Raw genomic sequence first — 10,321 nt, 5'->3', positions numbered from 1 at the left:
CTCAGTGGATAGAGCATTGGCCTGCAGACGGAAGGGTCCTGGGTTCGATTCTGGTCAAGGGCACATGCCCAGGTTTCAGGCTTGATCCCCGCTACCTCAATGATTCTCTCTTATCATTGCTGTTTCTGTCTCTCTCTCCCTCTCCCCTCCTCTCTGAAATCAATAAAAATATATTAAAAATATTTTAAAAATGAGACTAGGACAAATAAAAGATGTAATAACCAAAGGCAATTCATGATCTTGGTATTAAAAAACACACACAAAAACCATAAATCCATTACTTTGACAATTGTGAAAATTTAAACATGTACTGGTTAGTAGGTACTATTAGGGAATTTTGATAGTTTTCTTAGCTCACTAAAACTTTTCTGTCCAATTTCTCTATTAATGGCACCACTGTTTTTGATAGATCCTCCCTTCCCCCAACTGGTGGGTGGAGTATGACGTAACCTGCAGCCCAGAAATACTTGAGTGCCTAACCATGTCCGTTATATGGACTATATATTGAACCACCCATCAGCACCTGCCAAATACCCTAAGCCCTTGTCCCTAAGTACCTGAGTGCCTAACTATGTACCTTATATGGGCCATACATTAAGCCACCAATCAGTGTGCGCCGAGTACCCTAAGCCCCCATTCCTTCCCATTCCTCCCCTGAAAAGGAGTGCTCACCTCTGCACGGGTTGCTCTTCTCCCCTTGCGAGACAGCCCAGTAGGTCTTTCTCCTAATAAAGTCTGTAATCCTGGTTTTTGGCTCCCAACTTGTCTTTCATTCTTCTCAGTCACTCATGCTTAATTCATTAAAAAAAAATTTCTTTTTATTGATTTGAGAGAGAGAGAGAATTTTGATTTGTTGTTCCACTTATTTATGCATTCATTGGTTGCTTCTGTAGTACCCTGACTGGAGATTGAACTCACAAACTTGGCATATGCAGACAAAACTCTAACCGAGTTACCTGGCCCAGGGCCTCAGGCTTAATTCTTTTTTTTTAAATCCCCATGCATTCTCATGATGTTAATGGAGAATGAAGAGTTAGACCTTGGTCCTTGAGTTTGGCTAAGAAAGAATTCTGCATCAAGGACTCTAATGCAAGAAGTTTATTTAGAAAGTCACAGAGGTAGAAGAAGTGAGCCACTTGGCCTACATGTACTCAGGAAACATGTTACAGATGTTTCTATCTCTCCCTTCTTCGCTCTCTAAAATCAATAAAGACATTTTAAAAAAAAGTTACAGCCCTGGCCGTTTGGCTCAGTGGTTGGTTAGAGTGTCAGCTGTCAGACTGAAGGGTCTTAGGTTTGATTCCTGACCCAGGATACCTACCTCAGTTCCAGGTTCAATCCCTGGCCCCTGGTCAGAGTGTGAGTGTGAGGCAACCAAATCGATGTATTTCTCTCACATCAATGTCTCTCTCTCTACCCCTCCTCTCCCTCCCTTCCACTCTCTAAAAAAAAAAAATCAATGGAAAAATAACCTTGTGTGAGTAAAAAATAAAAGTTTCAGAGGCAAAATAGGGCCCTTGTGGCTTAGGAGAAAGGAAAAAATACATGCCTAAGGAAAGGAAGCGGGGCGGGGAGGAGAGGGAGGCACAGGGGAGAGAGAGAGAGAGAGGGAGAGGTCGCACACTGGGTCCTTTGTCTTAGGGTTTTTATCAGTTCTCTAAAGGTGGGGATTTTAGAGGAGGTTTCAACGGAGGATCTCAACAGAAATATTCATCAGCTTTCCAGGTGTCTCTGCTTTCAGGGTCTCTACTGATTGGTCAGCTGCACTAGAGGAGGGGGTCATTAGTCTTTGTATCTGGTCCTGATGTGGGCCATGGCATTGCTTCATCTGGTTTTGTTGCTTTTCTGGGCCTGGAGCTGAAACAAAACTGAGGCCTAGATATTATCTCTAGTTGGACCAAAACTCTGTTGTCATCACAAGATCGACAGACCCTTCTTGTCCTGAGGGCTTAACGCTTAAGGGAGTGGTAGAGCAAAGCCTTGTTCCTCCTCTAAGGGGGTAAAAAACCAGATGATTAGCGATATGAAAGGTCAGGGGGTCTAAACCACATGACTAGGGAGGAAATATTACGTAGTGGTTCTCAACCTGTGGGTCGCGACCATCAGAAAACACATATAGCATATCAGATATTTACATTACGATTCATAACAGTAGCAAAATTACAGTTATGAAGTAGCAACGAAAATAATTTTATGGTTGGGGGTCACCACAACATGAGGAACTGTATTAAAGGGTCGTGGCATTAGGAAGGTGGATAGTTGTTTTCTCTAGTTTTGCCTGTTGCTAGGCACCTGGGACTTTCAGCTCTGGTGACATTCTGTACCTGGCCTTTGGTTCCTGCACTGCTCATGCATGTTTAACTGCCTACTCTATCAATATCAATTCAGGTTCTTATCACTTTTTTCCCCATAGCTTAATTGAGCTATGTATGCCACACAATTCACCTATTTTAAATATATTCAAGTATATTCACAGAATTGTGATACCATCACCCCAAAAAGAAATTGGTACCCATTAGCAATTAGGCTTTTATTGGTACCCATTAGCAATTAGCAATCATTCATCAGGCTTTTATTGCTCCTGATCTGGCTCCTGGAAACAGCCTTCTAACTCATTTTTAACACTTTCCTTCTTCCAATTTATCTCATGCACACCACAAGCCATTTGATTTCCCTAAAGCAGCGATGCCGAACCTATGACACGCGTGTCAGAGGTGACACGTGAACTCATTTTTTTGGTTGATTTTTCTTTGTTAAATGGCATTTAAATATATAAAATAAATATCAAAAATATAAGTCTTTGTTTTACTATGGTTGCAAATATCAAAAAATTTCTATATGTGACACAGCACCAGAGTTAAGTTAGGGTTTTTCAAAATGCTGACAAGCCGAGCTCAACGAAAGGTTCGCCACCACTGCCCTAAAGCATGGTTTACATATTCTGTCCTCTCCACTAGATACCTTCAGTGACTCCCACAAAACATGCTGAGTTCAAGTACACATCCATTAACACACATTCTATTCCAGGTCCAGTGCTAGGTGCTGTGAACAAAATGGATTATCACTGAAGATTCCTTTATCTCCACAGTGCCTCTACTCATGCAGGGCTCTCTACCTAGAATGACCTCTTTACCTCCACCCGCCCCCCAGAAATCTTTCCCAACTTTCAAAGTCCATCTTCCCCCAAACTGGCTGCGAACTTCTCAGCTCTCCTGGAACTTCTCTATCACGCCTGCGTGCACATACTAAAAGCTCAATATTGGCTTGTGGATACAGAACATGTTCTGTGGAGGCGGCAATGCTCCTTGACCCGGGAAATCGCCAGCCTCTCTCACAGCACATCAGTAGACCACTGCCCTGCCTCCAGTTATCAACGTATCCACCAAGCCCGGGAATCACAGATTTGAGCCGCTCCGGGGGAGAGAGGGCTAGGGAAAGTCGGCTCTTTCGGGTGACATCTGCGCGAAGAGACCTCCAGGCCTCTATGGCTCTTCCTTGCGCTGGAGCAGAGAGCCGCCCCTTTCGGCGTCCCTGGGCGCCCCCAGCCGCCGCGCCGCCGGCGGTGACGGAAGCACGCCGCGGTGACCCAACCTCCCAACATGGCGGTGCGGTAGGCTAGGGCAGCGGGTCGAAGCCACCATCCCCCCTGGAGGACCCTGTTGGAAACAACTGCCGCCGCCGCCTCTTCTTTCTTTTCTTCTGGGTCAGGCACCGTGTCAGGTGAGGGCCTGGGGTTCCGGGCAGGCGGAGCTAGTCCTCACCCAGTTTCTCAGGCGGTTTCACTGTGTAGGAAGGTGTCCGGAGACGGTGCCGAACCACCGGCTCCTCAGTTCCGACGCCGCCGGAGTGTCAGTGATGGTGTGACCGTGACTGTGCAAGTGCGCGTCCCGGCTCCTTCTCCCGGGCGTCCTCGGAGCGGAAAGGGCCCGTTTCCTGGTAACTGCACCTACCTGTCCGCCGCGAGCGCTCGTGGAGCGGGCTGAGTGCAGCGGGAGGCGAAGGAGGTCGGCTCCTGCCGTGCACCTTCACACAGAAATCCTGCTCCATTTTTAGAACAAGGCTGGGGAATGTGGACATCTTTTGGGTGAGGAAGAGGTATTTTTCTTGTGATTTGTTTAGAATGATTATAGATTAGCTCTGCCAATCCTGGTAATTTCTGGTGTTAGAATTTTTTAAATCCTTTCTTCATTGATGTCCTGACACCATTATTATTATTATTATTATTATTATCATCATCATTATATTTTTTCAGAAAACCTTCCTTTATCCTTGGAGGCAATGCAACTCACAGTGTGTCGTTTCTACCTATGATTTGTATCCTTTCACCATTTCAAGGAGACCCCAAGTTTTTTTCCTTCGTAACCAACTATGAAGGAAAGCTGCTAGACTTTTTGAATTGAGGCTTTACCCTAATTGGACGGATTTGGACAGTTGTTCACAGGCTCGTTTATCCAAAATAGATCTCACTGCGTTTATTTAGAAGTTTTAGCTGACCTGATAACATCCCCTTTTATATTATATAAAGTAAAACAGACAGAAAGTCTTTTTGCCAAATTGTCAGTAAGATTTCCCCTGGAGGTTTGTGGTAAACCAGAATGTTGATCTCTGCCCTGACTTGTGTGACCTTGGATGAGTTGCCATACCCTTATAATACCTTCTTTTTTTTTTTCTTTTTTAGCTCCCAGAAAATTAAGCAAATGTTTGTATAGGTAGTGAACTGTTTCTACTTCATATACACAGTTGGATACATATACATTGCACATTGATACCTGCAAATTGAAAATATTCATACCATTATGAAAAATGTTTTGTTTTGTCTTGTTAATCCTCATCTGAGGATATTTTTTACATTGATTTTTAGAGAGAGTGGAAGGGAGGAACGGAGAGAGAGAGAGAGAGAGAGAGAGAGAGAGAGAGAGATTGGTTGCCTCCGGCACAGGCTCTAACTGGGGCCAGGAATCGGACCTGCAACCCAGGTACGTGCCCTTGACAGGGAATCAAACCTGAGACCCTTCAGCTCTAACCATTGGGCAACATCAGCCCAGGCATGACATAGTCTTCATTTGATGATAGGCTACTAAGGATTTTTTTTTTTTGCTACTAAGGATTTTGAAAATGCTTTAACTCTTGATTAGTCAGGTACTATTCTCAATCGCCCCTCCCCCCAAAGACTTCTTTTCTTTTTTAATATATATATTTTATTGATTTTTTACAGAGAGGAAGGGAGAGGGATAGAGAGTTAGAAACATCGATGAGAGAGAAACATCGATCAGCTGCCTCCTGCACACTCCCCACTGGGGATGTGCCCGCAACCAAGGTAATACCCTCGACCGGAATCGAACCTGGGACCCTTGAGTCTGCAGGCTGATGCTCTATCCACTGAGCCAAACCAGTTAGGGCAAGACTTACTTTCTTATGGATGATTGTACTCCAATAGTTGAGTTCAGTGGAAGGATATGTAAGGTTGAGTCCCACCAGATTAGTAAAGAAAAGATGTACTCATGAGCACATTAGTTAATCAAGATTTACTCAATATCGTATACTAAGCTTTGAGGAGAAGTGATTTACAATAATAATAATCACTGTTTTATTTATTTATTTAAATTTTAAATATTTATTGTTGAGAGTATTACAGATGTCCCCCTTTCCCACCCATTGCTCTCCTCCACTTGGTTTCCAACCTATTCCAGTTCTTCAACACCCTACTGTCTGGATCCATAGGTAAAATCTTTGGTTACTCTCTTCCTGCTTCCTACTCACCTTTCCTCTGAGATTTTTCAGTCTGTTCTATGCTTCCATGCCACTGATTCTACTTTATTCACCAGTTTATTTTCATTAGATTTCTTGTTCATTTATTTTGATTCATTTGTTGATAGATATGTATATGTTGCCATTTTATTCATATTTTTTATTTCTTCTTCCTCCTCCTCTTAAAGAACTAGAAGCCCGGTGCATGAAATTCGTGCACAGGGGAATTCTAACCCAGGGGTGGGCAAACTTTTTGACTCGAGGGCCACAATGAGTTCTTAAACTGGACCAGAGGGCCGGAACAAAAGTATGGATGGAGTGTTTGTGTGAACTAATATAAATTCAAAGTAAACATCATTACATAAAAGGGTACGGTCTTTTTTTTTTTTTTAGTTTTATTCATTTCAAACGGGCCGGATCCGGCCCGCGGGCCATAGTTTGCCCACGGCTGCTCTAACCACTTCTGCCTGCCAGCCTGATCGCCCCCTAACCACTGCCCTGCCAGCACGATCGCCCCTAAATGCCCTCCCCTGCTGGCCCGATAACTCCCAACTGCCCTCCCCTGCTGGCCATCTTGTGGCGGCCATCTTGTGACAATGTCACACGAGGGTGTCGCGCAAGGGCATGACACCACCTAGGCCAGGGGTGGGCAAACTTTTTGACTCGAGGGCCACAATGGGTTCTTAAACTGGACTGGAGGGCCGGAACAAAAGCATGGATGGAGTGTTTGTGTGAACTAATATAAATTCAAAGTAAACATCATTACATAAAAGGGTACGGTCTTTTTTTTATTTAGTTTTATTCATTTCAAATGGGCTGCATCCGGCCTGTGGGCCGTAGTTTGCCCACAGCTGACCTAGGCTTTTATTATATAGGATACCCTTTAACTTTTCATGTAATATTGGATTGGTTGTGATGAACTCCTTTACCTTTTTCTTGTTTGAGAAGCTCTTTATCTGACCCTCAATTCTAAATGAGAGCTTTGCTGGGTAGAGTAATCTTGGTTGTAGGTCCTTACTGTTCATCACTTTTCTTTTCTTTTCTTTCCTTTTCTTTTCTTTTCTTTCTTTCTTTCAAATATATTTATCACTTTGAATATTTCTTGCCACCCAATTCTGAATTGCAAAGTGTTTATTGAGAAATCAGCTGACATTCCCACGGGAGCTCCCTTGTAGGTAACTAATTGCTTTTCTCTTGCTGCTTTTAAGATTCTCTCTGTCTTTAGCCCTTGGCATTTTAATTATGATGTGTCTTGGTGTGGGCCTCTTGTTTGGGACTCTCTGTGCTTCCTGGACTTGTAGTTTCTTCAGCCCAGGAACTTGACTTGCTTTATAGCCAGGTGCAAACATTTTACACTGTAACCAAATGTCTGTGAACCATTTTCCTGTGCCTCATCTCATTTGATCCTCACAGAAGTCTTGGAGTAGGTAGAAAGGTGCCTCAGTAGAATCCTATTTTCATTAGTTAGAAAATGGAGATTTAGAAAGCTTAAAAACTTGACCCAACTGAAAAAAAGAAAGAAATGGTGGACTTTGAAAATGACTTCAGGTTTTCTAGCTGTGCAGAATATAGTCAAACACTGTTGCAGTTAAATATTTTACCCTTTGTTCTCCCTATGTGATCTACAATAATAACTTCGTGCTAATATTTACTGCTGTGTTGCTGACAATTACCTGAAAGAGAAGTTACCTGCAGACGCTCAATGCAGGAGCTGCTGTGACAAGCACAGAGAAACGACACTGCGGACCTGGCGTCTACAAAGCAATACTTGGCTTCCCCCAAGTGGGACACAGGCTCTGCCACCACCCCGGATTGGCAGCCCACCAAATCACAGCTGATGCTGCTGAGACCCCATGGCACAAAATGCAGCCCACAGCTCAGCCCCTCCCAGAAACAGCCACTGTGGGTACCAGGTAATGACTTCATGTAGCAACGCCGTGCTTCCTCTCCCTAGTGAGGTGAGGCACAGGAAAATGGTTCACAGATATTTGGTTACAGTGTAAAATGTTTGCACCTGGCTATAAAGCAAGTCATGTTCCTGGGCTGAAGAAACTGCAAGCAGGGCTGAAGGACCGCCCCCCCCCACCCTCCATGCACGAATTTTGTGCACTGGGCCTCTAGTTTCATATAAATGGAATTATATAATACTAGAGGCCCGATGCATAAAATTCATGCAAGAGTAGGCTTTCCTTCCTCCGGCTGCCAGCACCGGCTTCCCTCCAGCTGCTGGCAGGCACTTGGGACTTGGGCTTCCCTCCGGCTGCTGGCAGGCCCCCGGGACCGGGGCTTCCCTTGCAGCCCTGGCTTCATCTGGAAGGTTGTCTGGAAGGATGTCTGGTCTAATTAGCATATTATGCTTTTATTATTATAGACTAGAGGCTCGGTGCATGAAATTCATGCACTGGGGGTGGGGGAAACTTCAGCCCGGCCTGTGTCCTCTCGCAGTCCAGGACCCCTCGCTCCTTACCGCCCGCCTGCTTGCTGCTCCCTACCACTTAGCTCACTGCTCCTTAGTGCTGCCACGAAGGCTCCCGCCACCGCTGCTGCACTCACCAGCCGTGAACCCGGTTTCTGGCTGAGTGGTGCTCCCCCTGTGGGAGTGCACTGACCACCAGGGGCAGCTCCTATGTTGAGCGTCTGCCCCCTGGTGGTCAGTTCATGGCGACCAGTCATTCCACCGTTTGGTCGATTTGCATATTAGGGTTTTAATACATTGGAATAGGATATTGAATATGAACTGTAAATGAAAAATAAAATTTAAAAAAGAACCAAATAAAATTTGAGCTAAAAAATTTTAATACACATATATATGTATTTTAAATTTTATTTTATTGCTTAAATAATTTTGTTTTATTATAAAGAGTATTACATATGTCTCCTTCCTCCCCCCCGCCCCCCCTTGACATTCCCCCAGCCTCCCCTACCCCCCAGTGTCTTGTGTCGATTGGTTATGCTTATATGCATGCATACAAGTCCTTCGGTTGATCTCTTACGTGCCCCCTGCCCCCTCGCCAACCCTCCCGGCCTTCCCTCTGTAGTTTGACAGCCTGTCTGATGCTGCTCTGCCTCTGTATCTATTTTTGTTCATCAGTTTATAATGGTCTTTATTATCCATAAATGAGTGAGATCATGTGGTATTTTTCTTTCATTGACTGGCTTATTTCACTTAGCATAATGCTCTCCAGTTCCATCCATGCTGTTGCAAATGGTAAGAGTTCCTTCCTTTTTACAGCAGCATAGTATTCCATTGTGTAGATGTACCACAGTTTTCTAATCCATTCATCTACTGATGGGCACTTAGGCTGTTTCCAAATCTTAGCTATGGTAAATTGTGCTGCTATGAACATAGGGATGCATATATCCTTTCTGATTGGTGTTTCTTGGGATATATTCCTAGAAATGGGATCACTGGGTCAAATGGGAGCTCCATTTTTAATTCCTGGAGTGCCAAGGAGCGCAATCGCGCTCCTCCTGTCTTTCACCATAAGTGCCAGGAGCGCTATCAAAGCTTTGAAATGGCATCCAGTTCTAAGTCTGCTTTTATTAATGATGATGATATTGCTAAATATGTCAATGTAGTAAAGTTTTCCTTAAGTTTTTGAATATGTAACTTCATTTACTTGCGATTCATAATTTTTTTCCTAAACTGCTGTAAAATTAGCAAAAATGCCTTGGCAATTTTAGCATAGTTCCTAGGATACTAGTTGGCACTCAAAGGGTTAACTTTTTGAGGAAACTTCATACTGTCTTCCATAGTGGCTGCACCAGTCTGCATTCCCACCAGCAGTGCATGAATGTTCCCTTTTCTCCGCATCCTCTTCAGCACTTGTCGTTTGTTGATTTGTTGATGATAGCCATTCTGACAGGTGTAAGATGGTACCTCATTGTTGTTTTAATTTGCATCTCTCAGATGATTAGTGACTTTGTGCATGTTTTCATATGTCTCTTGGCTTTCTGAATGTCCTCTTTTGAAAAGTGTCTATTTAGGTAATACACACACACATTAACACACACACACACACACACACACACACACACACACTAGAGGCCCAATGCATGAAATTCATTTGGGGCGGGCGGTGGTCCCCCTGACTGCTCCCCAGCTGGCCTGGTCACCCCTAACTGCCCCCCTGCCGACCTGGCCACCCCCTAACTGCTCCCCTGCTGGCCTGCCTGATTGCCCCTAATTGCCTCTGCTTGTCATCCTGGTCACCCTCTAACTGCCCCCCCTGCCGGTATGGTCACCCCCTAACTGCCCCCCTGCTGGCCTGGTTGCCCCCTAACTGTCCGGAAGGAAGTCGGACATACGAAAGATGTCGGTCGACCTGGTCTAATTAGCATATTACCCTTTTTTTAGTATAGATATATAGATATATATTTTTAATTCTCACTTGAGGATGTTTTAAAATTGATTTTTAGAGAGAGAAACATCCATATGACAGAGAAATACCAGTAGGCTGCCTCTGCACCTGCTGACCCACCTGGATCTAACCTAAACCTAAGTATGTGCCCTAACCTAGAATCCAACAGGAAACCCTTTGGTGTACAGGTTGAGACTCCAACCAATTGAGCC

At 44.3% G+C, this 10,321-nt stretch overlaps 1 protein-coding gene across 4 annotated transcripts in view; it reads left to right on the top strand.

Annotated features, from left to right (window-relative positions):
- The first annotated feature begins 3,558 nt into the window (after positions 1-3,558).
- Positions 3,559-10,321, top strand: part of BCL2L13 (BCL2 like 13) — a 224,849-nt gene continuing 218,086 nt past the window's right edge. For 2 of the 4 annotated variants that reach the window (XM_081083524.1, XM_081083521.1), the window contains exon 1: positions 3,568-3,720. The gene's annotated coding sequence lies outside the window, so the exon portion shown is untranslated. Of the gene's footprint in view, positions 3,721-10,321 lie in introns of all 4 variants that reach the window. The other 2 variants (XM_081083523.1, XM_081083522.1) reach the window with 2 other exon arrangements.

This window comes from Myotis nattereri (genome assembly GCF_964212035.1).
Source record: "Myotis nattereri genome assembly, chromosome: 2".
In the NCBI taxonomy this organism is placed as follows: domain Eukaryota; kingdom Metazoa; phylum Chordata; class Mammalia; order Chiroptera; family Vespertilionidae; genus Myotis; species Myotis nattereri.
This window is presented reverse-complemented; position numbering and strand designations above follow the sequence as displayed.